The sequence below is a fragment of the Pogoniulus pusillus genome, chromosome 21 (assembly GCF_015220805.1).
Source record: "Pogoniulus pusillus isolate bPogPus1 chromosome 21, bPogPus1.pri, whole genome shotgun sequence".
In the NCBI taxonomy this organism is placed as follows: domain Eukaryota; kingdom Metazoa; phylum Chordata; class Aves; order Piciformes; family Lybiidae; genus Pogoniulus; species Pogoniulus pusillus.
The window spans coordinates 11522040-11545871 of record NC_087284.1 but is presented as its reverse complement, the minus strand read 5'-3'; the positions used below and the strand labels follow the sequence as shown (position 1 = coordinate 11545871).

The 23832-nt window shown below is 43.4% G+C and overlaps 1 protein-coding gene across 4 annotated transcripts in view; it reads right to left on the bottom strand.

Annotated features, from left to right (window-relative positions):
- PHACTR1 (phosphatase and actin regulator 1) overlaps positions 1-23832 on the bottom strand; it is a 450233-nt gene that overhangs the window by 350641 nt on the left and 75760 nt on the right. The window contains exon 1 of one of the 4 annotated variants that reach the window (XM_064160939.1): positions 893-1089. The exons of 1 other annotated variant lie outside the window; for it this stretch is intronic. The gene's annotated coding sequence lies outside the window, so the exon portion shown is untranslated. Of the gene's footprint in view, positions 1-14; positions 162-892; positions 1090-23832 lie in introns of those variants that run through there. 2 more of the 4 variants (XM_064160943.1, XM_064160940.1) reach the window with 2 other exon arrangements.

Here is a 23832-nt window from a genome sequence, read left to right as displayed (position 1 = left end):
GAAAGGATACTTACTGCAGAGTGTCAGGAGCTTCCTGGCAGTGGTGTAAGCTCCAGTAGTTTCAAGGAGGGGTTCCTTTGATCTTACTAAATGTCCCCAGTGTAAGCAAACAATTTTGATTGTTTGATTGGAACTCTGATGAATAATGCATAACGTCAGCTGGACTTCCTTTATCAGATAAAAATGGCCAGGAGATGTTGTTACTTAGCAACAGGAGGTGACACTATGATCATCTCCCCCACTCCCCCTCACCCTTCATACTGAAAAATTAAGCCCCTGCATTTGATTTGATAAAAACTTTCCCAAGGAAAAGAAAAAAGGGGAAAAAAAATCTACATCAAGTTTCCTTAAGAATTTGTTTTTCACTCTGATCTTCCTTGTTACATCTGATATTCTAGAGATATTTTAAGTGTTTCATAATGATTAACCATGCTGTTGTGTTTTCTCTCATCATTTGCTTTCAGTAGGTAAAACACCTACTTTCTCCATCATTTACCACAAGGGTAATGAGATTGCTACATGTTTTGCTGTGAATATAATGCAAATACCATCTTGAAGAGATTAATTTCTTATCTGCTTACTGCTTGTTGGACAAGGCAAACAGAAAAAACAACACACAAAATGTCCCTTAGTGATGCTGAGAAATATACAGATCATCCAGAAACCTTTTCTATTACAGAATTCCTCCTTTAAGTAATTAATTCCTTCTCAAAGGAGCTCTCACATCCGATACAAGCGTTCTCAAGGAATCATTGCCTTTCTGCTTAAGACACAGCCTTTCACAAAACACACGATGTAGCCAGGAAATACAGATTGCTGCAAAGCCAAAGCACTGGGGAAGGGGTTTAAAATAAATAAATAACATCAGATGCAGGAGAGAAGAAGTACTTACCAGTGTTACTGACCTCTTCCCATCCTACTGTCATGGAATGAGACTAAGCAAATGCAAGCCAGCCTGTGAGCCAGAATGAACAGCTTCTAATTTTCACTTCAACCTCAAAATCAAGAGTACTGAGTAGAGAAAGGTGACGGATCTGCTGTTTTATATTATGATGAAATGAAAGCTCTTAGCACAGATCGGAGCTGCTTTTTTTTTTTTCTTATACTACATTAGCCTGCTAATTTGAGGAAAGTGAAGGGCTTTGTTTTACTGTCTTTTATCTGTTCTCTTTGCTACCCCCACACTTTAATTTGCATTTAAAATTATTCTTATGTCTCCACTGCACTCCAAGGTATGGAACATTTTCTAATCACGATGAATGTTCAGCATGGTTTTGGTTTTGGGTTGGTTTTTTTTTGTGCAATGCCACTTTTATTCTGAGCCAGAAACATGGTGAGTAATTATAATTGTCAGCTATTTTCTAGAATGAAATACAGAGTGTTTGTCTGATGCAGTTTCTGATTTTTCCTCCATTTAGCAGCATATTGCAACAAACTGCTCAGTCAAAGCATCTGTAAAAACATAAATCAAATAGCACACTGTCATGCCATGATGTGCAGACACATGGACCGTGAAAGCAGAATGGCTCTGCTGAGATCTTTTCCAGTTCTGTTTTGCCTTTCTTGAGTTTGAAAGTGGGCTGGGATAGTTCATAAACTGAAATACAGCCCAGTTATCTCTTGGTGGCTTCCATTTCATCTAGTTTAGTGTTATCAGACCTGCACATTATTTGGAATCCTGATGAGACCGGGCAAACACAGGCCACGCTATTAAGTTGCACAAGGATCCCTCACAAGAGAGTCAGGACCCTGCTTCTTCCAGCAGGTCTTGGTGTAATTCCCCAAAGTCTGATTTTGGAAGAGAATTAGAAATCGAAGAGGGTGGTGATAAAGTGATCCTTTGACAAATTTAGGCTCTCAAGTTCTGGCCAAGAGAAGTGTCAGGGAGAAATCTGGCTTATTCTTCCTGTGTTTACAGATACTCTGCTCAAAAGGCCAGGTGTAGAAGCCCTCTGGAATCCACTGCCACCAGCCATTACTGGTGCTCAAAACTCTGAATTCTGAAAGGTTAGATTTTCATTTCAGTACGAGAAGACTCTAGATCAAGTAGCACAGGATTTTTTGTCAGCTTTTAATAAGAAACCCAAGAATCTCTCAGAGTACAGGTTAGAAAGTAGGAGTCCCTGTGAGCAGACAACTCCATGGATTTCCAGTCTTAAGATTTCTTACATGCTTCTTCAAAGCACCCAGGCAGTATGAAAGACAAGGGATGAGCTTTGCAAACTAAAATCTGGGGTGGCTGTTCTTGCAGTGTCACCCCACTAAATGTTGATGGATCAAGTAGGCATCTCACAGTGCCATCTTAGTGGTGGATCCATGTTATGCAAACTGTGCTCCTGCTTTCTGAGATGTGACAAGCCTTTTCATTGCCAAACACAAAGCAAAAAGGAACAACAAGAAAACAGCAAAGTGCCTTCTTTGCATTTTGGAGAGATTGCATTTGCCATGACGACTACTAAACAATAGGTTCCTCCAAGCTGTCCTCTCATAATTATTGGATCAGTTATCTTATGGACCAGGGTCCAGTTGCCTGTTTAGACCAGCTGACTTTCACAGAATCACAGGATGTGACATCATCAAGTCCAACCTCTGTGGCAGAGTAGGACCATATAACCTAGTGCAGGTCACACAGGAATGCATCCAAGTGGGTCTTAAAAGTCTCCAAAGAAGGAGACTCCACAACCTCTCTGGGCAGCCTGTTCCAGTGCTCTGTGACCCTTACAGTAAAGAGGTTCTTCCTCATGTTGAGGTGGAACTTCCTATGCTGTAGTTTATATCATTGCCCCTTGTCCCATTTTTCATCAGAAAAATAGGGAAAAGGAAGAAAGGCTGACAACACAAAGACAAAGAAGTTAAAACTGAGGACACTATACCTCACTCAATCCAAGGATTATGTTTGCTTGTTTGCAAGCAGTAGGGAATACTTCAGTCTTCAACAGGGGCACTGGATCTCCCAGTCAGAAGGAGGCTGAATGAAAGCACAGAATGGTAGGTATTGGAAGGGACCTCTGAAGATCACTTAGTCCAACTAGGACTAAACCAGGGTCACCCAGATCAGGTTGTACAGGATCACCTGCAAATTTAGGTAGCTTTTGAAAGTCTGCAGAGAAGGAGACTCCACATTCTCCCTGGGCAGCATCTTCCAGTGTTCTGTCACCCTCAAAGCCTTTTTCTTCAAGTGAAACCTCCTGTGTTCTAGTTTGTACCCACTGCCCCATGTCTTGTAAAGAGCCTATCCACATCCTCTTGACCTTCACCCTTTAGATACAGATAAACATCGATAAGATGCCCTCTCAGTCTTCCCTTTTCCAGGCTAAACAGCCCCAGGTCTTTTAGCCCCTCCTCGTAGGAATGATGCTGCAGTCCCCTATTCATCTTTGGTGCAGTCCATTGGAGTCCTTCTCCCTGTCTCTCCTGAACTAGGGAGTCCAGAACTGGACATGACACAATCCTGAATGCTGGAGAATGTTTTATAGCACCTGTCCTTTAACCTTTGGTGTGTCCTTCTGATCCTCTTTAGCATCAACTTTCCAGTCTCCATTGTCATCTTCCATCATGACTGGCAAGTGTAGTCACTGAAATCATCATCAGCCTCTCTACTGACCATTGTAAGATCATACATCTTGACACCTTCACCCATCTCAGGGATTCATAGTTCACTTTAAGTTAACAGTACAGCAGTTCTGACAGCTGCTAAGAGCTCTGTCTGACAAGAAGGTACTTAACAAGAAGAAAGATAACAGTACCTTTATATTTATATGCTTCTGTGGCATTCATCACCATGAGGAAATGCTTGCCTGCCTGGTTACAAAGTCTTTATGTTGGTGGTGTGGACTCAGTTTTGACCCACAGTCAAGGGGAGCTTTACCCTCAGGGAAATCTCCCTGAGGCATAGGAGGTCTTGTGTGTACCTGAGGAGAATTTTTTTCACTGTGAAGGTGACATAGAGCTGGAACAGGCTGCCCAGGGAAGTTGTGGAGTCTCCCTCTCTGGAGATATCCAAGAACTGGCTGGATGCATTCCAGTGTCATCTCCTCTAGGTCATCGTGCTCTGGCAGGGGGATTGAACTGGATGATCTTTCGAGGTCCCTTCCAGCCCCTGACATTCTGTGATTCTATGAAATCTGTTACCTCCAGTTCAGTTGAAAAGCCTATATGGGGCTCTGAGCAGCCTAATCTAGTTGAAGATGTCCTTGCTCACTAGATGGACTAGATGGCCTTTAAAGGTCTCTTCCAACCTAAACCATTCTATGATTCTATGCCTAGAAGACACATCCAGGTGAAATAGATCTGGTTTGGATTAGTTATGAACCCTGAATCAGGCTTCACATAACCTTGAGGCTCCCTTGGAAACTTTTGCACAGCTCTTGAGCAAAGGCCCAGTGCACTGAGATGTGTACTCTGGCTTGGTATCCAAAGAACTGGGCACTTCAGGGGGTAGGACCGGGAAGGGCAGCAGCTGCCGGAACAGAAACGATGTTCTCCAGCTCTCTAAACACTTCCTTGTGCTCTATAAAGCCCTGAAGCCAAACTTGCAAAACCTCTGCGTAGAGGATCGGCCTGGAAGACTGAACCTCTTATCAGCAGAGATGTCTGTTAAGGATAATGGCTGCAGTGGTTTTATAAGCTATACAGGCACCCATGGAGGACTAGACTGAGCTAGGACCATAAAACCAACCAAGCTCTGCTAAAGAAATACTTGGGGGAAAACCGGTCACGCTTTGGAAGAATCTGAAGCCAGCATTCCTCATCATGAGATTAAGTAACCTACGGCATCACATTTGACTTTTTCTCAGATTAAAATAATTTTAAAACCCCCAAACCCTCAGGAGTAAAGTAATTGAACACTTGGCATTTCAAAGGAGCAAGTAGCCTTCTGGGTTTCTAACAGTCAGATATATGTAGGCATAGGGCTGGGGCTTTTTTCCTACCCTGAACTCTATTGAGAACATAACTGTTACTGTAATGACTCAGCCTTGGGAAAAAAAAAGAAAAAAAGAAGTCTGCTGCTGACAAACACTAATATTAACCTGAAAGAAAGTGGGAGAGAGAATGTAATGTGTGACTGAAGAAGTGTAGGCAAGGTGATTATTACAGAGAGTTGTTTCCTGAGGGATACGTTCAGAATAAAGGAAGAACATAAAAGTTTAAGCTCTTTAACTATGAAGATTGGGGTTTTTTGAAATTATAATTATTAGCCTTGTGCTTAGATATATGAGAAAGCGAGGATTAGCCAACAAAATTAGGACACAAATACATTCTCTATTTCTTTCCTGTAATGCAAGACAAATATTATGATGCACACAACATGCAATAAACCAGCAAAATATTGAAGTGAAGGTTACAGATGCTTTAGAGTGCTAGAGACTAATACCAATGCTTTCAGAAGTGTCTACAGTTCTGTACAGTTCCCTCTTGGGGTTCCCTAGGCTGAAACCACTTAGAGATTTTAAGAGACTAGTCCAGAAGAAGAGGAATTCCCTGTGCAGAGGTATTTATTTTTAATGCTTCTGCTATAAAAATTACCAGTATCCAGAAGCACTGAATGCAGTCCTGGTATGGTTTAGGCTTTCATAGCATCAGGGTCACAGTCTTGTTATTTAGCTCCAAAGCACAAACTGTGTGTGTTCCAGTGCAGAAGAGAAGAGCACGAAAGGAGGAACCTCCAGCATCCTGGTGTCATGAACAAGAAGTTCAAGAAGTTGCAGGTTGAGAAAATCTTAACAGTGCTGTCATGAAGAACAAAGGTTAGCTACCCTGCATAGAAAAATATCTATTCTAAGATGATATATGGCAGTTTGGTACGCCTTCATTTGAGGGTGGAGAGGTTGAAGTCATAATTAGATGATAAACATATTAGAGAAGAGAGATTTTGGGAGAGCATGTATGTTAAAGCCTAATTCTTTAGTCCTTATACAGGCAGAAATTCTTCTGCATTAATAGACCACCTTTGTCATCCTCCTCAATTACATGACCAGATACTTTTTTTCCCTATAACTATGCAGGAATGGAAGTGGAACTTCCTTGAATTCATTCCCATGGGTGAGTTGGTGGATGCAGAGAAACATTGAGCTCTCTGTGTCAAGGGAAGCAGGTGAAACTCCTTTGGGTAAGCCTTCCTTTATTGCCCCACCAGTACACAGCAGTTGTGGAGGTGGAGGCTTCCCTTTCAGCTTCTACTCACTTCCCAAGGAGGTCTAGCAAAGGAATTTTAAAAGGATTCAAAGGGGCAGCTGGGAACAAACCAAATGATCTCCTGTGTTCTTTCCTGGAACTGAGCAGTCACCAGAACTTAGGCTCTCCTTTATACAAAGGACATTGAGATTAGCCAAAGATATCGGAGGCAGTGCCTCTAATTTATGCTAACACAGTGATCTCAGTCTTAGCTTTCATTAAAAGAAAAGGAAAAGCAGCACAGGGAAACAATAATCAAGTGTGTGCTTACAGTCTCCTCATGGCCATTGAGAAATGGCACTGATTGTGGATCTCCCCTGAGTCTTGGTTCAGTTGGTTGCTGGTTTAAACAGGATAAGCAGTTCTGAGCAGCTGGACATGGTTACAGTAACGTGATTACATCTAGGAATGCAATCTGGTTAGAACAAAATCAAATGACTTCTTGCCAACTGGCTCTGTGTAAGGCAAAGGCTTAATAACTGTGGAGTATTAATGAAGTTACAAGGTGTAGCCCTCAAATAACGTGATGAGATTTAATATTCATAGGGCACTGTGCATGCAGAGATAAATAATGCATATGAATGCCAGTCTCTGAGTAATTTACATTAAAAATCAGTCTCCTTTCCTCTTCCTACAATATGTTATCTTCCAAAAATGCATCGACTTCTGATATTGTTTTCAGTGTTTGGCCTATGGCTTTTATGATTAACATCCCTAGGAAGACAAATCAACAACATGAGCTTCAGAAAAAAAAATTCCACTTGTCTTGTTCCCTACTCTGTGTTGCTCTGGAGCTACTGAGGAGCCACATTTTTTCTGGTGGAGATATTTATAGAACTTGTAATAAAACAGTTCAATGTACTTGACAAAACCATTCAGATATGTTGAGTATTCCTGAACACATATTGCTCTACCTCACCACTGGGGTTACTCCAAAATTTGCACCTGCCTCCAACTTGGTTTAGACCCAAATGTTTTATGTCCACAAGCTGGATATGTTTGTGCATTTGGTGTAAGCGACTGTATGCCACTACACAATGCTGTACTCTCCCTGCTTTATTGAAGGGCTTGATTCTGCATAATGCAAGCCTATGCAATGTCAAAAATGACAAGCCAGTTAACAAGCCAGAAGAACCTTATTCTTTCTTAATGATGGTGAGACTGTAGAGCTGTCAGGTTACTTCTGCCTGGTAGCAAAAGCATGGCCTAAAAGAGTAATATGTATTGCAGCGAAGTGTTCCATTAGCATGATGGGGGCTATGCTAGTTCTCCTGTCTCCTCAGACATGCCTGCATTCTGCCCACATCCTTCTCTTTTTTCACCATGCACTGCAGGCTCAGGAGACTCCTTCAAACTTTTTGTGTTGTTCATGATTTCAAAGAATTCCTGCTTGCCTTTGAACAAAACCTCTTCAGAAGGAACCTGTAGGTCTAACACCAAATTTGCATTCCACCATGCAACTGCTAATGCAGGTGCACTTCTTCCATTTCTCCAGCCTGACAGAACATCAAGTCTTTTAACTACACCAGGCTGGAGATGGTTTCTAAAACACAACATAAACCAAGGACAGGTCCAGTACTTTATTGCACTTATTTTCAGTCAACCCCATTGAGAAGAAAAAGAATGCATTAATTTTGTTTCCCAAGTTTCACTAATTATTAGAGGCACTACAGTCACATTAATGAGGTGTATCCCCATAAACTGACAGAACAGCATGATCAGGCAGACTGCAAAGAATTGCCCTGACAAATGACATTTCACAGTCTATGGGTGGTCTTCTCAAAAGAACACTCAGTGCTGGTGCAGTGCCCCCCAAGGCTGAAAATTAATTTTAATAAAGCTTTGTTTCCAGGAAGATGAAGAAAAAAGGCATCTGTGGCACAGCCTGGAGGACAGATTTTTGTTGTTTGTTTTTTTTTTAATTTCACAGGTGTTCATTTAAAACCTCACTAAAAGTCAATGAGAAACCTTGCAACTTTAATTAGACTCAGTAACTGCCTCCATTACGTTCCCTGTGGGGCAGATCCTTCTCTTATGGACTACCTTCAGAAACACTGCAAATCAGAACACAAAACCTTCTGATGAACAAGGTTGGCAAATATGATGCCCATCTACAAGAAGGGCCAGAAGAAGGATCCAGGAAACTACAAGCCTGTCAGCCTGACCTCTGTGCCAGGGAGTCATGGGGCAGAACATTGTGAGGGATATCATGCGTCACTCATGGGACAGGACAATGATTTGTCCCAGTCAGTGAGGGCTTATAAAGGGCAACTCTTGCTTAACCAGTCTGGTCTTCTTTTACGAGAAGAGGACCTGTCTGGTGGATGGGGGAAACGAAATGTTATCTACCTGGGCTTTAGTAAAGTCTGCAGCACAGTTTCTGGAGAAATTAACTGCTCATGGCTTGGAGAGGCACACACTTTGTTGGATGAAAAACTGGCTGAATGGCTGGGCCCAAAGAGTTGTGGTGAATGTTAACTCCATTCAAACCCAGTTGGCAGCCAGTTACAAATGGTGTTCCCGAGGGATCAGTACTGGGGCCAGTTCTGTTTAACTTCTTTATCACTGATTTAGATGAGAAGTCTGAGTACATCCTCAGTAAGTCTGCAGACACCACCAAGCTGGGTGTGTGTGCTGATGTGCTGGATGGCAGGAAGGATCCAGAGACATCTGGATAAATGGGCTGAGACCAACAGTGTGAGAGTCAACAAGGTCAAGTGTCAAGCACTGCGCCTGTGTCACCACAATCCCATACAAAGTTACAGGTTGATTCACAGTTGGCCGAACATGAGCCAGCAGAATGCTCAGGTGGCCAAGAGGCCCAATGGCATCCTGGCTTGCATCAGGAATAGTGTGGCCAGCAGGTCTAGAGATATGATTGTCCCCCTCTGCTCAGCACTGGTGAGGCCACACCTTAAGTACTTTATTCAGTGGTGGGATCCTCACTACATGAAGGACGTTGGGGTACTGGAACATGTCCAGAGAAGAGCAACTAAGTTGTTTTAGGGCCTTGGACACAAATCTTATAAAGAATGGTTAAGGGATCTGGGGTTGTTTAATCTTCAGAGGAGACTGAGGGGGGACATCATCACACTCTACAACTACCTGAAAGAAGGTTGGAGGAAGGTGGATGTCAGTCTCTTCTCACATGCAGCAAATGACAGGACAAGAGGAAGTGGCCCCAAGTTGTGCTGGGGCAGGTTCACATTGGCTATTTGAAAATCTTTTCACAGAAGGGGTTATCAGGTATTGGAACAGGCTTGCCCAGGGAAGTGGTGGACTCACCATCCCTGAAGGGATTTCAAAAATGTCTAGATGTGGTGCTGAAGGACATGGTTTACTGTTGACTCAACACTCTTGCTCTTTAATGTCTCTTCCAGCCAGTTCTCTTCCACACGATTCTATGATTCTGTTGATATTCAAGCCAAGTGAATGTAAAAGTGAGCACACAGAAAAGCTCAGTCTGACAAGCAGTGCTCACCAGTTGTGTTGTAACTGGGGTGGTGCACATCAGTAATTGCAGGACATGTTTTTTTCCTGGGGTTACTACTGCAGCAGATTTACAAGTACTGCTCAGGAGGAGGGATTGTGGTGATAGCTCCCGTGTTGCGTGACAGAAGGAAACGTGAATCTCAGAGCAGCTGTGGAATTAAGCCCTGAAGCTACAAAGATGTTTTGTTGAGGTCAATGTCACTGCAGGAGGTGAAGGTGATGCCTGCTCTGTTAATGTAACCCAGCTACATTTTTTTTTATGAAATATGGCTTTAATATTTCCCCCTCCCCTATTAAAGACTCCCAGGGTAATAATAACAATAAAAACCCTCCTCTCCCCCCCCCCCCCCCCCCCCCCCCCAATGTTTTCTTTTTAAACACATCAAGCATCAGAAAAGCTGTCATTTCAGACCAACTTCTGCCCATCCCTATGGCAACTAATGGAAGCATTTAATACTATATATACAAAATGTAATTTGCTCCCCCGCCATCTCTAGTTATACTCTTCTTTTTATGCTAAAATTGCTCCGTGACGCCTACAATGTTTGGAAAAGGTTTCTGAAGTGACATGCATCAGAGGTTCAACGTCACTGCAAAGCAAAAAAAAAAGCTCAAGTGACCAATTAAAAAACACTGAGTTTGAAAAAAAAGCAGTTGAGGAAATTAGCAAAGGCCAAAAATATCTTGTCTGAACGGTCATATTTGTAAGTCTTGGAATGCCAAGTACTGAAAACTAACAATGCCCTCGGAAGAGAAAAGGTGGATAGGAGAAATTGGGCATCGATGATTAAACCGGCAGCAGTGACAGTGTTTAATACAATTGCTGGCTACAATCAGCAGTCTCTGTCATAGAAAGAACTTTAAAAGCTATCAAGCAGTCTCTAGAAATCCTTCCTCTGCCTAGCCCCTTGTAGCTGTAGAAGTTACTTAAAGTCAGATTGAACAGGGAGCTTAAAATATTAAAATAAAATAATGAAAAGATGAAAGTCTTATGGGTTTGTGGTGTGTTTGTTGAGGGTTTTTAATCTGCTTTTCTGAAGGGAGAAATGTAGTCATTGCTTACAGCTCAGTGTCCTGAGGCTTCTGTAGCAGAGAACACCAAGTTATTATTTGGCTGTCCAGATCATCTGCCTTGCTTTTCTCTGTTCTTTACGTCTGTTACCTGTACCTATTTCAGAAAAAGCTTAGTAAAAAGCATTACTAAGTACAAGCATGCATCTTGCTTGCACCTTCCTTGTGCTAGTCCTCAAACAGGCAGAGATCATTGGCAAATATCTGTGGCCTCCTAACATCTCTGAGTAACCTGCACCAGTATCTCACCACCTTCTTCCTTATGCCTGCTGAAGCAAACATAGAATCATGGAATCAACCAGGTTGGAAGAGACTTCCAAGATCATCCAGTCCAACCTATCAGCCTGTCCAATCAAATAGACCATGGCACTAAGTGCCTCATCTAGACTTGAACACCTCCAGGGACAGCAACTCCACCACCTCCCTGGGCAGCCCATTCCAATGCCAATCACTCTCTCTGGCAAGAACTTCCTCCTAACATCCAGCCTAGACCTCCCCTGGCACAACATGAGACTGTGTTCCCTTGTTCTGTTGCTGGTTGCCTGGCAGAAGAGACTGATCCTCACCTGGCTACAGCCTCCCTTCAAGTAGTTGTAGACAGCAATGAGGTCCCCCCCGAGCCTCCTCTTCTCCAGGCTAAACACCCCCAGCTCCCTCAGCCTCTCCTCACAGGGCTGTGTTCCAGGACCCTCACCAGCTTTGTCGCCCTTCTCTGGACACATTCCAGTATCTCAACATCTCTCTTGAATTGAGGAGCCCAGAAATGGACACAGCACTCAAGGTGTGGCCTGACCAGTGCTGAGTACAGGGGAAGAATAACCTCCCTTGTCCTACTGGCCACACTGTTCCTGATCCAGGCCAGGATGCCATTGGCTCTCCTGGCCACCTGGGCACACTACTGGCTCATGTTCAGCTACTATTTACCAGTAGCCCCAGGTCTCTTTCTTCCTGACTGCTCTCCAGCCACTCAGTCCACAGCCAGTAGTGCTTCTTGGGGTTGTTGTGGCCACAGTGTAGAACTCTGCACTTGGCCTTGTTAAATCTCATCCCATTGGCCTCTGCCCACCCATCCAGCTTGGCAAGGTCTCTCTGCAGCACTCTCCTACCCTCCAGCAGATCAACACCTGCTCCTAGCTTGGTGTCATCTGCAAACTTACTGATGCTGGACTCGATCTCCCGGTCCAGCTAATCAATAAAGATATTGAACAGGACTGGGCCCAGCACTGATGAAGCACACTTTGTGAGAGTTCTGTGAACAACTTGCTACAAAACGATCCAACAGGAGTTTTCTCATCAGGGCTGGACAAGGGGGACAACTGGAGCTTGAAATGGGCTACAACTTGCACCTCCTGCTCCAGGTTCTTACATCTGAGGAGGGACTTCAGTTGGGAAGCTCGTCAGCAGCCAAAAAAACCCAGCTACCCAAGGGGTTACTTCAGAATAATCCTGCCTTGCTTTCCCCAATGTTTCTATGAAGAGCCTGCAGCAATCAGCACTCCAAGAGTGTTGTGTTTTTGCCCCTTTAGGCCCAAATTGATTTGTTCCTGTGGTGGCTCAACATCTGCAGCTAACAGAGAGGCTTCAGTTAGTCTAATAACTAATGAGTATGAGTTGTCTGGCTCAAAAAACAAGGGGAAGCGTGCTGTACTTGATTTAGATATGTGATAGGATGTGTAACTAAAAGTGTCCCTAAGCAAAGGCCTAGCTGGACAGTATCTATAGCAGCAGTCATTGTATGTAACAGGCTTCTCTTGCCAAATGCTGGCTCTACTGAAATCCATCTGTGTTTTACACCCATCTCCTGCAAGCCCAGGGTTTCACCCCCTGTGAATAGCACACATTGGGAGACATTAACATTTTTTAGTTACGTGAACTTTCACTGGTAGGCTGTAATTTCCCTCTCACTGCCTGGAGCCTGGGAGAAAATGCAATTTGCTGGAAACAATCATAAAAACCTGAGGAGGTGAGGACTGGAGCACACAAATGGTTTCCATGTAATAGGAGAGAGACATAGTGTGCTCTCCAGGAAAAAGGATTACTGGAGAAGGAAAAAGTCTTTGAAGGTTGTGCTTAATGCAGAGTTGCAGTCTAAATGACAAACAGCATAGTGGGATGGATCAGTACAAAGGACAGCGAACAGCAGCAGAAGAGATTCACGGAAGTACAGGACAGAGTCGGACCTCAAGAAATTATCAAGTCTCTTTGCACCGAGGCAAAATTAACCTCACCAAGCTGATTTTTCACTGACATGTCTCTAACCTACACTTTAAAACCTCCTTTGAAACACAGCACAACCTCCCTGGGAGGCCTTTCTAGTCTTAGAGCACCCCTGGGATTATAATTTCTTTTCTTAAAAATCTCCCAATTTCTCTGCAGCAAATTTCTCTTCCACCTCCCCCCACACACACACACCTTTTTTTTCCCCCTCCTTTTCATATCGTGAATAATTGAGCAAGATGGTGTAACTAGAATGTGTCACATGGAGATTATGTATTCAGTGACTTTGCTGATGGGACAATTATAGTCCTTGGTAAGTAACTAGGAGGCTACCCTTATATTCTGAAATGTGAGAACCTTTGGAGAACACAGTTTACCATTTTCTTCATAACAAAGAATATATTTGAGGTGCTCAAAATAAAGTACTTGTCTAATCCCCTCAAGCATTCTGCTCTTCAAGCCCTGCCTGCCCTCTGCAAAGGGTTTTTGCTATGTCTTGTCACCTCAAGGAAGGATGTTGTTTAATTAATGTATTTAATAAACCATTGGACTTGCCAGTTGTTTGGAAAATTGTTACAGAGCCAGATAGTGTCATTACTGGTGTAAAAAACCCTCCAAACCCCCAATCCCAACCAAAACTCTTTGTCATTACTGTTCCAGTAAGACATTCTTTCATTTTCATGTTCACAACTTCTCTACTCTTACAACTCATACATATTTCTGTGATGGATAAATTCCTGTCGTCTAGTCCCAAACTTCTCACCATTTTTCTCTCTGAGGAGCTCTGTTGCCACCACTGATTTGTTCCTGTGAGTCACATTCACCAACTAAAGATAGGGCAGGGCAATGGTGAGGCTGAGGCTGAGCAGCTGATTCCAAAGAGAAATGATAGAAGAGCTCAGAGATGACAGACAACCATGGTGGAAGGACGCTCTCCCCAGTTGCCCCACCCCACCCTCAAGTATGATAATTTCTTAAAGAGCAATCACAGCAATGTATATTCAGATTGGGTTGGCTGATGAATACTCCAAGCAGGATAAAAGCAAAACCTTGGCAAGTGAAAAATAGACAACAAGTGATGCAAGGAGCATAAACAGCAGAGTGCATTATTTCCTCCGGGTCAATCGCATCCTGGGCTGCTTCAAAAGATGTAAAGATGTGTTGCCAGCAGATCAAGAGAGGTGATTCTACCACTTTACACTGCTCTGGTGAGACCTCACCTGGAGTACTGCAACTGGGTTTGAAGCCCTCAACACAGAAAGGACATGGAGTGGAGGGAGAGGGTCCAGAAGAGGGCTGCAAAAATGATCAGGGGGTTGGAGCACCTCTGCAGCAAAAATGGCTTCAAACTAGAGCAGAGTAGATTTAGATTGGATGTTAGGAACAGGTTCTTTACCATGAGGGTGGAGGAACACTGGAACAGGTTGCCCAGAGAGGCGGTTGGGGACCTATCCCTGGAGATACTCAAGGTGAGGCTTGACAGGGCAACTTAATCTAGTTAAGGATGTCCCTGCTAACTGCAGAAGGAGTTGGATGAGATGACCTTGAGAAGTCCCTTCCAACCCAGACTGTTGTATGATTCTATGATTACCATTCTGGCTTTGGCACACAAATTGTCACCCTAATTACAGGACCATTCTGAAATACAGATTCAAGTAAAAAAATCGAAGAGGCACAACTGTAGGAAATGGATACAGCGGAGAGATCATGCATGAAATAGAGAAAGTGTTCCCATCTGAGACATTTGCAGCATATTGCTTCTATACATACATACACACACAGAGATGCACACACATAGAAAAGTATGCAATGCAAATGTAGGTGATAGATTTAAAGTGTTTCTCCACCCTGCACCATTTGTTCATCTCCATCAGATGTAGACCCCTTATGAAGTGCTGAAATAGCTGCCCTGACACAGACAGACTTGCTAAAGATGAAGAAGTGCACTTTTTACTCAGCCAGCTTAGGAAAAAAGTACTTTTTTCCCTCTAGTCATTCTCTGGCAAAGTGCAGTATATCTAATTTTGCTAAATTCCAAAACACACTGTGCACCAACTACTTGTAGGTGTAAAGCAGAATGTCAAGGATGAGTCAAGGATTAATACCTAAATTATAGACTGTGAAATGGGAATTAAATATCACGTTAAGAACTAGGAAGTATTTACCTAGCCTGATGCACTGCTGGCATTGTAATAGGCAAAATGCCATTCCTTTTAAAGGGAATGCTTTAATAGTCCCAGGCTCAAGCAGGAGGACTGTGCAGGATGGAGTGGCAATTTGATGACAGACTTTTGCAAACTTCTGTGTAACTCTTGTTGAGACAAGTGTGAGGCAGTGCTTCACTCATACCTACTTCTATTGCTCTGCAGAACAATAATCAATTTAAGATTGTACTTAGGTACCCGGAATAACAGACACTTGACTAGCATGTTTCCTTCAAACATACAGCTTCTTTCATTACTACACTGTAAGATTATCAAGCAAGAAGTTTCCTTCTTTCACCAGTCTACCCCTTAAAAAATTTCTGCCTCATTGTCCTGATTTTCATCCATCCTTACAATGCTCTCCTTTGCTTTCTCGAGCAAAAAACTCCATAGCTTGGCTATCTTAGCAGTCTTAACAAACCAAACACCTATAAACGATGCTGTCAGTGCTTCCTGCATTCTCATTTTCACCTTTTCCTTTTCATCTTTAATTGTCAGCTCTTTGTGGCAACATCACTTTTTCCCTATGCGCATGACAGCCCTGTAACCATCCTGAGAGCTTTTAGACTCTCTCGTAACAAAACAAACAGAGCATAAAAGATTGAAGTTTTAATCAGCTTTTTAATTTCTCTCTGTCATTAAGCACATGGTAAAGGTCTGAGGATCTCTTTCATTAAAACACCACTGAGGTGATAGTAATGATACCTCATTTGGTCATAGGCTAACACATGGGAGTGAGGATTAGGGAGCATCTTTCTGGAGTATCTCTGTCTCACCAGGACAGTCCCTGAGACCTAAGGCTGTTCAGCCTGGAGATGATTTGCCTTTCACCAAGGGCAAATCATGCCTGACAAATTTAGCAGCTTTTTATGAAGAAGTCGCAGCAACAGTGGACAAGAGAAGGGCAACTGACAACATCTACCTGCATCTGAGTAAGGCATTTGACTCTGCCCCACATGACATCCTAGTCACCAAACTGGAAAACATGGATTTGATACGTGGAGCACTGCTAGATAAGGAATTGGCTGATTGCTTGCAGAGAGTTGTGATCAATGGCATAATGTCCACTTGGAGACCAGTGACAAGTGGCATCCCTCAGGGGTCAGTGCTGAGACCAGTACTGTTTAACATCTTTGCCAGTGATATGGACAGAGGAATTGAGTGCACCCTCAGCAGGTTTGCAGATGACGTCAAGGTCTGTGGCACAGTCGACTTGCTAGAGAAAGAGATGCCATCCAGAGGGACCTGGACAGGCTGGAGAGGTGGGCCCAGTACAATCTCATGAAATTCAGCAAGGCCAAGTGTAAGATCCTGCACCTGGGTCAGCACAATCTCAAGCACAGATACAGGCTGGGTGGTGAACTGCTGAGAACAGCTGTGAGGAAAAGGACCTGAGGGTCTGGGTTAATGACATGAGTTGGCAGTGTGCATGTGCAGTCCAGACAGCAACCATGTGCTGGGCTGCATCAAGTGAAGCGTGGCCAGCAGGGCAAGGAAGGGGATTCTCCCTTCTCATTAGACCCCATCTGGAGTACTGTGTGCAGTTCTGGAGCCCCCAACACAAGAAGGACTTCAAACTGTCGGAGTGAGTCCAGAGGAGGGCCACAAAGATGCTCAGAGGGCTGAAGCATCTCTGCAATGAGGACAGGCTATGTGAGTTGGGGCTTTGCAGCCTGGAGAAGAGAAGGCTTCAAGAAGACCTTGTAGTGGCCTTCCAGTATCTGAAGGGGACCTACAGGAAGGCTTGGGAGGGACTATTTACATGGTCTTGTAATGACAGGATAAGGGGTAATGGGTTTGAACTGCAAGAGGGGAGATTTATACTAGATGCCAGGAAGAAATTCTTTGTAGTGAGGGTGGTGAAACACTGGAACAGGTTGCCCAGGGAGGCTGTGGATGCTCCCTCCCTGGAGGTGTTCAAGGCCAGGTTGGATGAGGCCTTGCATGACCTGTTCTAGTGAGAGGTGTCCCTGCCTATGGCAGGAGGTTGGAACTGGATGTCTTTGAGATCACTTCCAACCTAAACCATTCTCTGATTCTAAGACTGAGGGGATCTTATAAATGCTTATCAATATCTAAAGGGTGAATGTCAAGAAGATGGCACCAGGCCTTTTCCAGTGGTGCTCAGTAACAGGATAAGGGATGGTGGGCACAGACTGGAACACAGGAAGGTCCACCTAAGCATAAAGGAAAAAAATCTTTCCTATGAGGATGGAGTGCTGGGCCAAGCTGCCTAAAATTATCCTGGAGTCTCTTTCTGAGAAAGTGCAAACCCTGCCTGGATATGATCCTGGGAAATCTGCTATAGGTGACCCTGCTTTAGCAGGGGAGTTGGACTAGGGGATGTCCAGTGGTCCCCCGCAACCTCCTTGTTCTGTGATTCTGGGATTTTAACAGAGCTTAGAAACAATCCTCGGTGGCTTCCGAGAGCTTTAGTGATCTCTGTGTGGTAGTTTGAGGGGTCCCAGGTCTCCCTTAGCAAATCCATAGGGACAGAGGCACATCCCAGGATGCTGTAGTGTTGTTATTCTATTCCGTTTTCCAGTACCGTAGTTTAAAAGGACACTGTGGTTTAGTAATCAGTTCCCAGTGAGTCCAGTGCTGCTCCAACACATGCTTCAGTGGTGAATGCTTTGCACTGTTCATTAGCTGCTGACAAACTGGATAGAAAAATAAAACTTTTGAAAGCAGACTTTTAAATAGACCTGTGAATTGGGTAAAGAGAATCTTGCCAAAAAGTGATTTTGTTTTTATGATGAGGGAAAGGAAGTTGATCAGTTCTGGAGAGCAGACTTTGGAAAAAACTTAAATTTTTATGAAATGAAAATACTGAATAGGTACACACACCTGTGCACACACTTGCTTTTAGTGGACTCTATTGAAATGTCACATTTTGACATGAGCCATCTCTGACACGCTGAACTTCAAAGCATCCATTTCATCACCAGCCTTAGGATGACTTTTGCTCTGCGTTTTGCTGTTTAGTGCTCTGCTAAGCAGAACACCATTTCTAAAGAAGGTAACCTGAAACAACAGAGATGAGAACTCAGCAGGGAAGTTTGTGTCCTTGGGCTTTTGAGAGTTCCTAGATTAATGCCAGGACTAGGCTGACCACAGAAGGCCCAATCTCTCCTTCAAGCAGGTTTCCCTCTCTCCTCTGTCTTGTTTTCCTTCCAGCTATATATTATGGAGACTCAGGCATTCATTTTGCTGTCAGTTAGTGTAGCTTCCTTCATCTAATAATGTGGATGTGCCAGAGAAATAACCCTTTATCTGTAGGTACAATTCTACTGTCCAAATATAAAGACTGGAAAAGTGACTAAGACTGAACTGGCACTAAGTGCATGTAAATGCAATCAAGAAAGTAAAGCTAGTTTGGTACCTGTAAGGATGCAGGCTGCTGCATTTTGAATATACCAAAACACAGAGTGTTGTAATTCTTAATTCTGTAAACTTCAAGACATAAAAGCTTTCATCATCAGTCCAAATATCTTTTGGTGGTCTATAATCACAGAATTAACCAGGTTGGAAAAGACCTTCAAGATCCTTGAGTCCTACCTATCATCCAGCACATTCTAATTAACTAAACCATGGCACTAAGTGCCTCATCCAGTCTCCTTTTAAACACTTCCAGGGACAGTGATTCCACCACCTCCCCGGGCAGCCCATTCCAATGCCAATCACTCCTTCTGTGAAGAACTTCTTCCTAACATCCAGCCTAAACCTGCTCTGGTGCAGCTTGAGACTGTGTCCTCTTGTTCTGTCACTGGGTGCCTGAGAGAAGAGACCAATCTCAACTTGGCTACAACCTACTTTCATGTACTTTGATTTCACTGATTGACCAAACATAGTTATCCATCACTGTGCTTGCTGATGTGTGTTAGTACTATAAAGCCAAGCAGAAGCAACATCTCACAAAACAGAATCACTGTGGTGAGTAACCTGGTGGCAGGGATGATCACTAATTTAGTTTTTGCGATTCTGGTTTAAGTCTATCCCCCAGTCACTCCTGAGCATCTGACAAACAAGATAATTCACAGTATGACATTCTAGCAGCTATATAATTATGGAACCTCCATTTAAATTTTTTTTTGTGTGACTCTGCCAAATGCAAGCGCCTGAATGGCATCAAAGGCTGTCAGCAACTTACTGAGAGCTAAAGAAAATCAAAGTACTCCAGGTTTATTCAGGTGATTTGCTATGTGAAGGTAAAGTACCCTCACTAATCTCAGCTATCATGTTGAAAGTAGGATTTCACAAAATCACTGTGGCTAATTTAAATGTTATTATTTCCAGATAAGAAGATTGAAAAGTGGTTTAGAGGAAGAACTTGGGCTGGAATCTGATGTCAGTAGTTATATTTCAACAGCAGTGTCAAGGGAAGCTTGCATTTCTGAAACAGGTCAGAGCCACTAAGACATACATCAATCCTTGAGAAACTGATGCACAGAAAATGGCAGACATTGCTCCTGTTGGGATTTTCTGAAATGGGAAGGAACACTGCTAAACAATTAGGCTGATCAACTTTGTGAAGTATGTCTTCTGGTAAGATTTGGGGAAAACAATATGTACTTGTGTCATAAAAAATGCCCATAATAAAGCAGCAGAGAGAAGCCCTTCAGCCCTGTTCTTGTGTCTGCAAGTAGGGAACTCAAGGGGCCTGTGAAGCTGGTAGAACTGGGAGGGAATTCACATGCCTGTTCAGATAAAGGCTAGCACAGATACATAATTTGCATTTGCCTTTATGTGAGCTGATCCTCTTCTTACCACCCCCAACAAATTAGGACAAAACCTAAGAGAAGTATTCAGAGAGTCATGTGGAAACCCATTCTGGCATTAAAGGAAGAGTATACCTAACAGCCATTACCAAAAACTTGCCTCTATTGGGGACTCTTAGCATGCATTTGGTGTAGTTAAATCAATCAGGACAAGACTTCTAAACCTGACTTTTAAAGTATAAAAAAAATTCAATGCAGCATTTCCCCCCTATTTCCTTTTTGCCCTTCTGCTTCCCTTTTAGCATGGTCCCATTAATCCACCCACTTCCTTCGTTCAATAAAAAGAGACCTCCACGTAGGTAAGTGTCTGCTTCAGATGATTTACCATGTAAAAGAAGGAAGAAAGCATTACTAGAATGTTTCTAGTAATGGAAAATATGATTTCTTGGGCACAAATCAAAAGCAAAAGCATGATGAAGATTATTAAAAAGGAGAAACATGATTTCCAATATCTTTGATGAAACAAAAAATGAAGTTCATAGAATCACAGAATGTTAGAGGTTGGAAGAGACCTCCAGAGATCATCGAGTCCAACGCCCTTGCCAAAAGCAGGATCCCCTGGGGTATTCCACACAGGAATGCATCCAGGTGGGTTTGAAAGTCTCCAGAGGAGACTTCACAAGCCCTCTGGGCAGCCTGTTCCAGTGCTCTGTCACCCTCTGTCCTGGAAGGCTAATAGGCCTAAAACGTGTCCTGGCTTGCCCCACTTTTATGCTGATGAGGGAAGCAAGAGCGGGAGGAAAAGAAAGGCTTAGGCCATTATGCCTCCTCCCAAAGTGATAAACAGGTACCCACAGGTGTTTAGGCACTTGTGAGTGTCTTGCCCAAATAAGGGTAAGCAAGCCCTGGTTTCACCTCATGTGGTCAGTTTTGCAAATGCCATTCTGATTGGTGAATCTCTGTGGCCAAAGGAGCCTTTACACTCAGGCAAATAATAGAAGTTGAGCTAAGCTGCAAGCAGGTGTGCTGCCTCTGCCTTGGTGTGTGCTGCTCTGCTCTATGTTCTGCTCTGCCCAGACAACGTGCTCTGCTCTGCCTCATGCATCAGACCAGCTTAGCCCTGATGTTTTGGCTTGAACTACCTGGAAACTTAAGTGCCTCAGGTTTACCAGGAGAAGGCATTAAGTGCCTCACGATGTTGTGAGAACTGCCACCGACATTATGCTCTCTGCTCATCTGCAAGAGATCTTGCCTGTGTTGCTTCAGACCTCCATGTCAAGAGGAACCAGGATCGCATCAGAGGGTGTCTGCCTCTTTCTCAGCACCCTGCTAGGACCTTGAAAGATCTAGAAGCCTCATTTGCTTTCTTGGCCACAAGGGCACATCTCTGGCCCATGCAGAACTTGCTGTCCACCAGGACTCTAAAGTCTTTCTCCATGGAGTTGCTCCAAACAGGGCAACCCTTAACCTGTATTGGTGCCTACTGTTATTCCTCCCCCAGTGCAGGACCCTGCCCTTGTCCATATTGAACTTCCTGAGGTTTGCTGTCACCCATCTCTCCAGCCTATCCAGGTCCCATTGGGTGGCAGTGCAGCCATTCAGAGGATGGTAGCTGTGCATAGAACCATATAATGCTTTAGGTTGGAAAAGACCTTTAAAAATCACCTACTCAAACTCCCCCTGCCGTAAGCAGGGACATCTTTACCTAAATCAGGCTTCCCCAAGCCCCATTCAACCTGACCTTGAACTGTTTCAGGGATGGGGCTTCTAGCATCTCTCTGGATGTGGCCCTGTGTGAAGAAAAATCACAACAGAAACCAGAAAAAAAAATCATCATGTAAGTGTATCTTGGATTTTGTATTTAGTTATAGCAACTGCTCTGTTACTGGAGTTGTTTCAGAATAACACAGAATCACAGAATCAATCAGGATGGAAAAGACCTCGAGTCCAACCTATTGCCCAACATCATGTAATCAACTAAACCATGGCACCAAATGCCACATCCAATCTTTTTTTAGGCACTCCAAGGGATGGTGACTCCACCACCTCCCCGGGCAGCCCATTCCAATGCCAAATGTTCTTTTTGCAAAGAACTTCTTTCTAACATCCAGCCTAAACCTGCCCTGGCACAGCTTGAGATGTGTCCTCTTGTTCTGTCACTGGTTGCCTAGGAGAAGAGACCAACCCCCACCTCGCTACAACTTCCTTTCAGGTAGTTGTAGAGAGCAATAAGGTCTCCCCTGAGCGTCCCCTTCTCCAAGCTAAACAACCACAGCTCCCTCAGCTGCTCCTTGTAGGGCTGTACTCCAGCCCCCTCACCAGCCTTGTTGCCCTTTCTCTGGACACATTTGAGCATCTCAACATCTTAAACTGAGGAGCCCAGAACTGGAACAGAACTAGAGAGAATTATATGTATTTCATGTCCCTGACTGACTTTGGGCTACATACTATTTCATACATACCACATACAATTGTGTTGTGGTATGAAAAAAATATGTCTTTGGAAAGGTATTGTAAAGCCTCTTCTGCTTCTCTCATCAAAGAAGGTTATCCATTCTTTTTAACTAACAAGTGTTTTTGCTGCATAAAGGATGCTGATACTTGATTCAAAACCTGTTCTCTTTTCAACTGTATCATACTGGTCTGTGACAGCTCTTACCTAAATGTCCCTGTTTCATAAGATTTATCTCAATCATACCAACATGCAAGAGAGACACAGACACACAACCAAGTGGTTTCCTTCAAACCTGTCCCTGCATCAGCCCTTACCAACTGCTAGAAGTTTAGGTAATTGTTTCAATATTTGATACATTATTGTTGGGATTACTAATAACATACTCAATTGCTGCACTGTTTGACAAACACAGCATTTTAAATTGAATGTTGCTGCTTCTTCTAATAGGATGTCATCAAATATGCATACAGTCTCTCTAATACCAATATTTCTGTTGCACAGCTCTTCTGGTTCTCCCCTTCTTATTCCCCTGAATTCTTCTTTGCCATCAATACTCCTGCAAGGGCTGATTAGCATGCAGTGACTCCATACACAGGTTGGAAGGCGGAACTAGCTGAAAGTCCCAACGTGTGCCTAGATTATGCATTTCTCTGTGCATGCAAGAAGAAATACTTGTTCCTGTAACTCTGATACTTCTGTTGGTGCTTCTGTCGGTGCTTCTGTCAACATCTGTTCACAGAAGTGGCTACTGGCTTCCACTTAAGCTGCAAATCACTATGCAAATATATGCAACTGCAGTGAGAGGAATCTCTAGAAGATTTGAACAAACTCATTTACTTTTTGCGGAGTTAAAATGTTGAGGTGACTGACAGGTCCATTGTGGCAGCCCTGGTGGAAGCTGCTTGCCTGCTTTTTCCTCTCATAACATAGAACATTATCTGAGTGCAAGAGTGCATCATGGCAAACACAGCAACTCCCAATCCTAATAGCATTTTGCTGGTCCCTATTTCGTTGCAGAAGCAGCAAAACATGTCCTCAAGGGAACAAGGCCTGGACAACAAAGCTGATATGAAATGGAAAGGACAGATCCTCTATTGAGAGATGATGTGTTTGACACCATATAAGAATCCTCTAAAGACACCTTTATTAGTATCAATTCTTTGTTTATACTCATGGAGACTTTAAAAAGACAAATCTCTGTGATCAAACTGATGTTCTCTTAGCTACTTGTTAGTGGAGCTGGTCAGCTGCTCAAGATGAAGGCACAAGCAGGACTGTCCTGACTGAGGCAGATATCATACTGCTCCTTAAAGGAAATGCAATACTCTCTACTATATTCTATATTCTGTTTTTTATATATATATATAATATATATATAGAATATAGTATCTGTACAATGTTCTGCAGCTGTCTACCTGCGAGGTTTTGGTAGCTCATACAGGTACAGGGGCAAGAGGTGAACAGATGTGTTCTTTACTATGTCTTCCTCCCCTTCACAGTG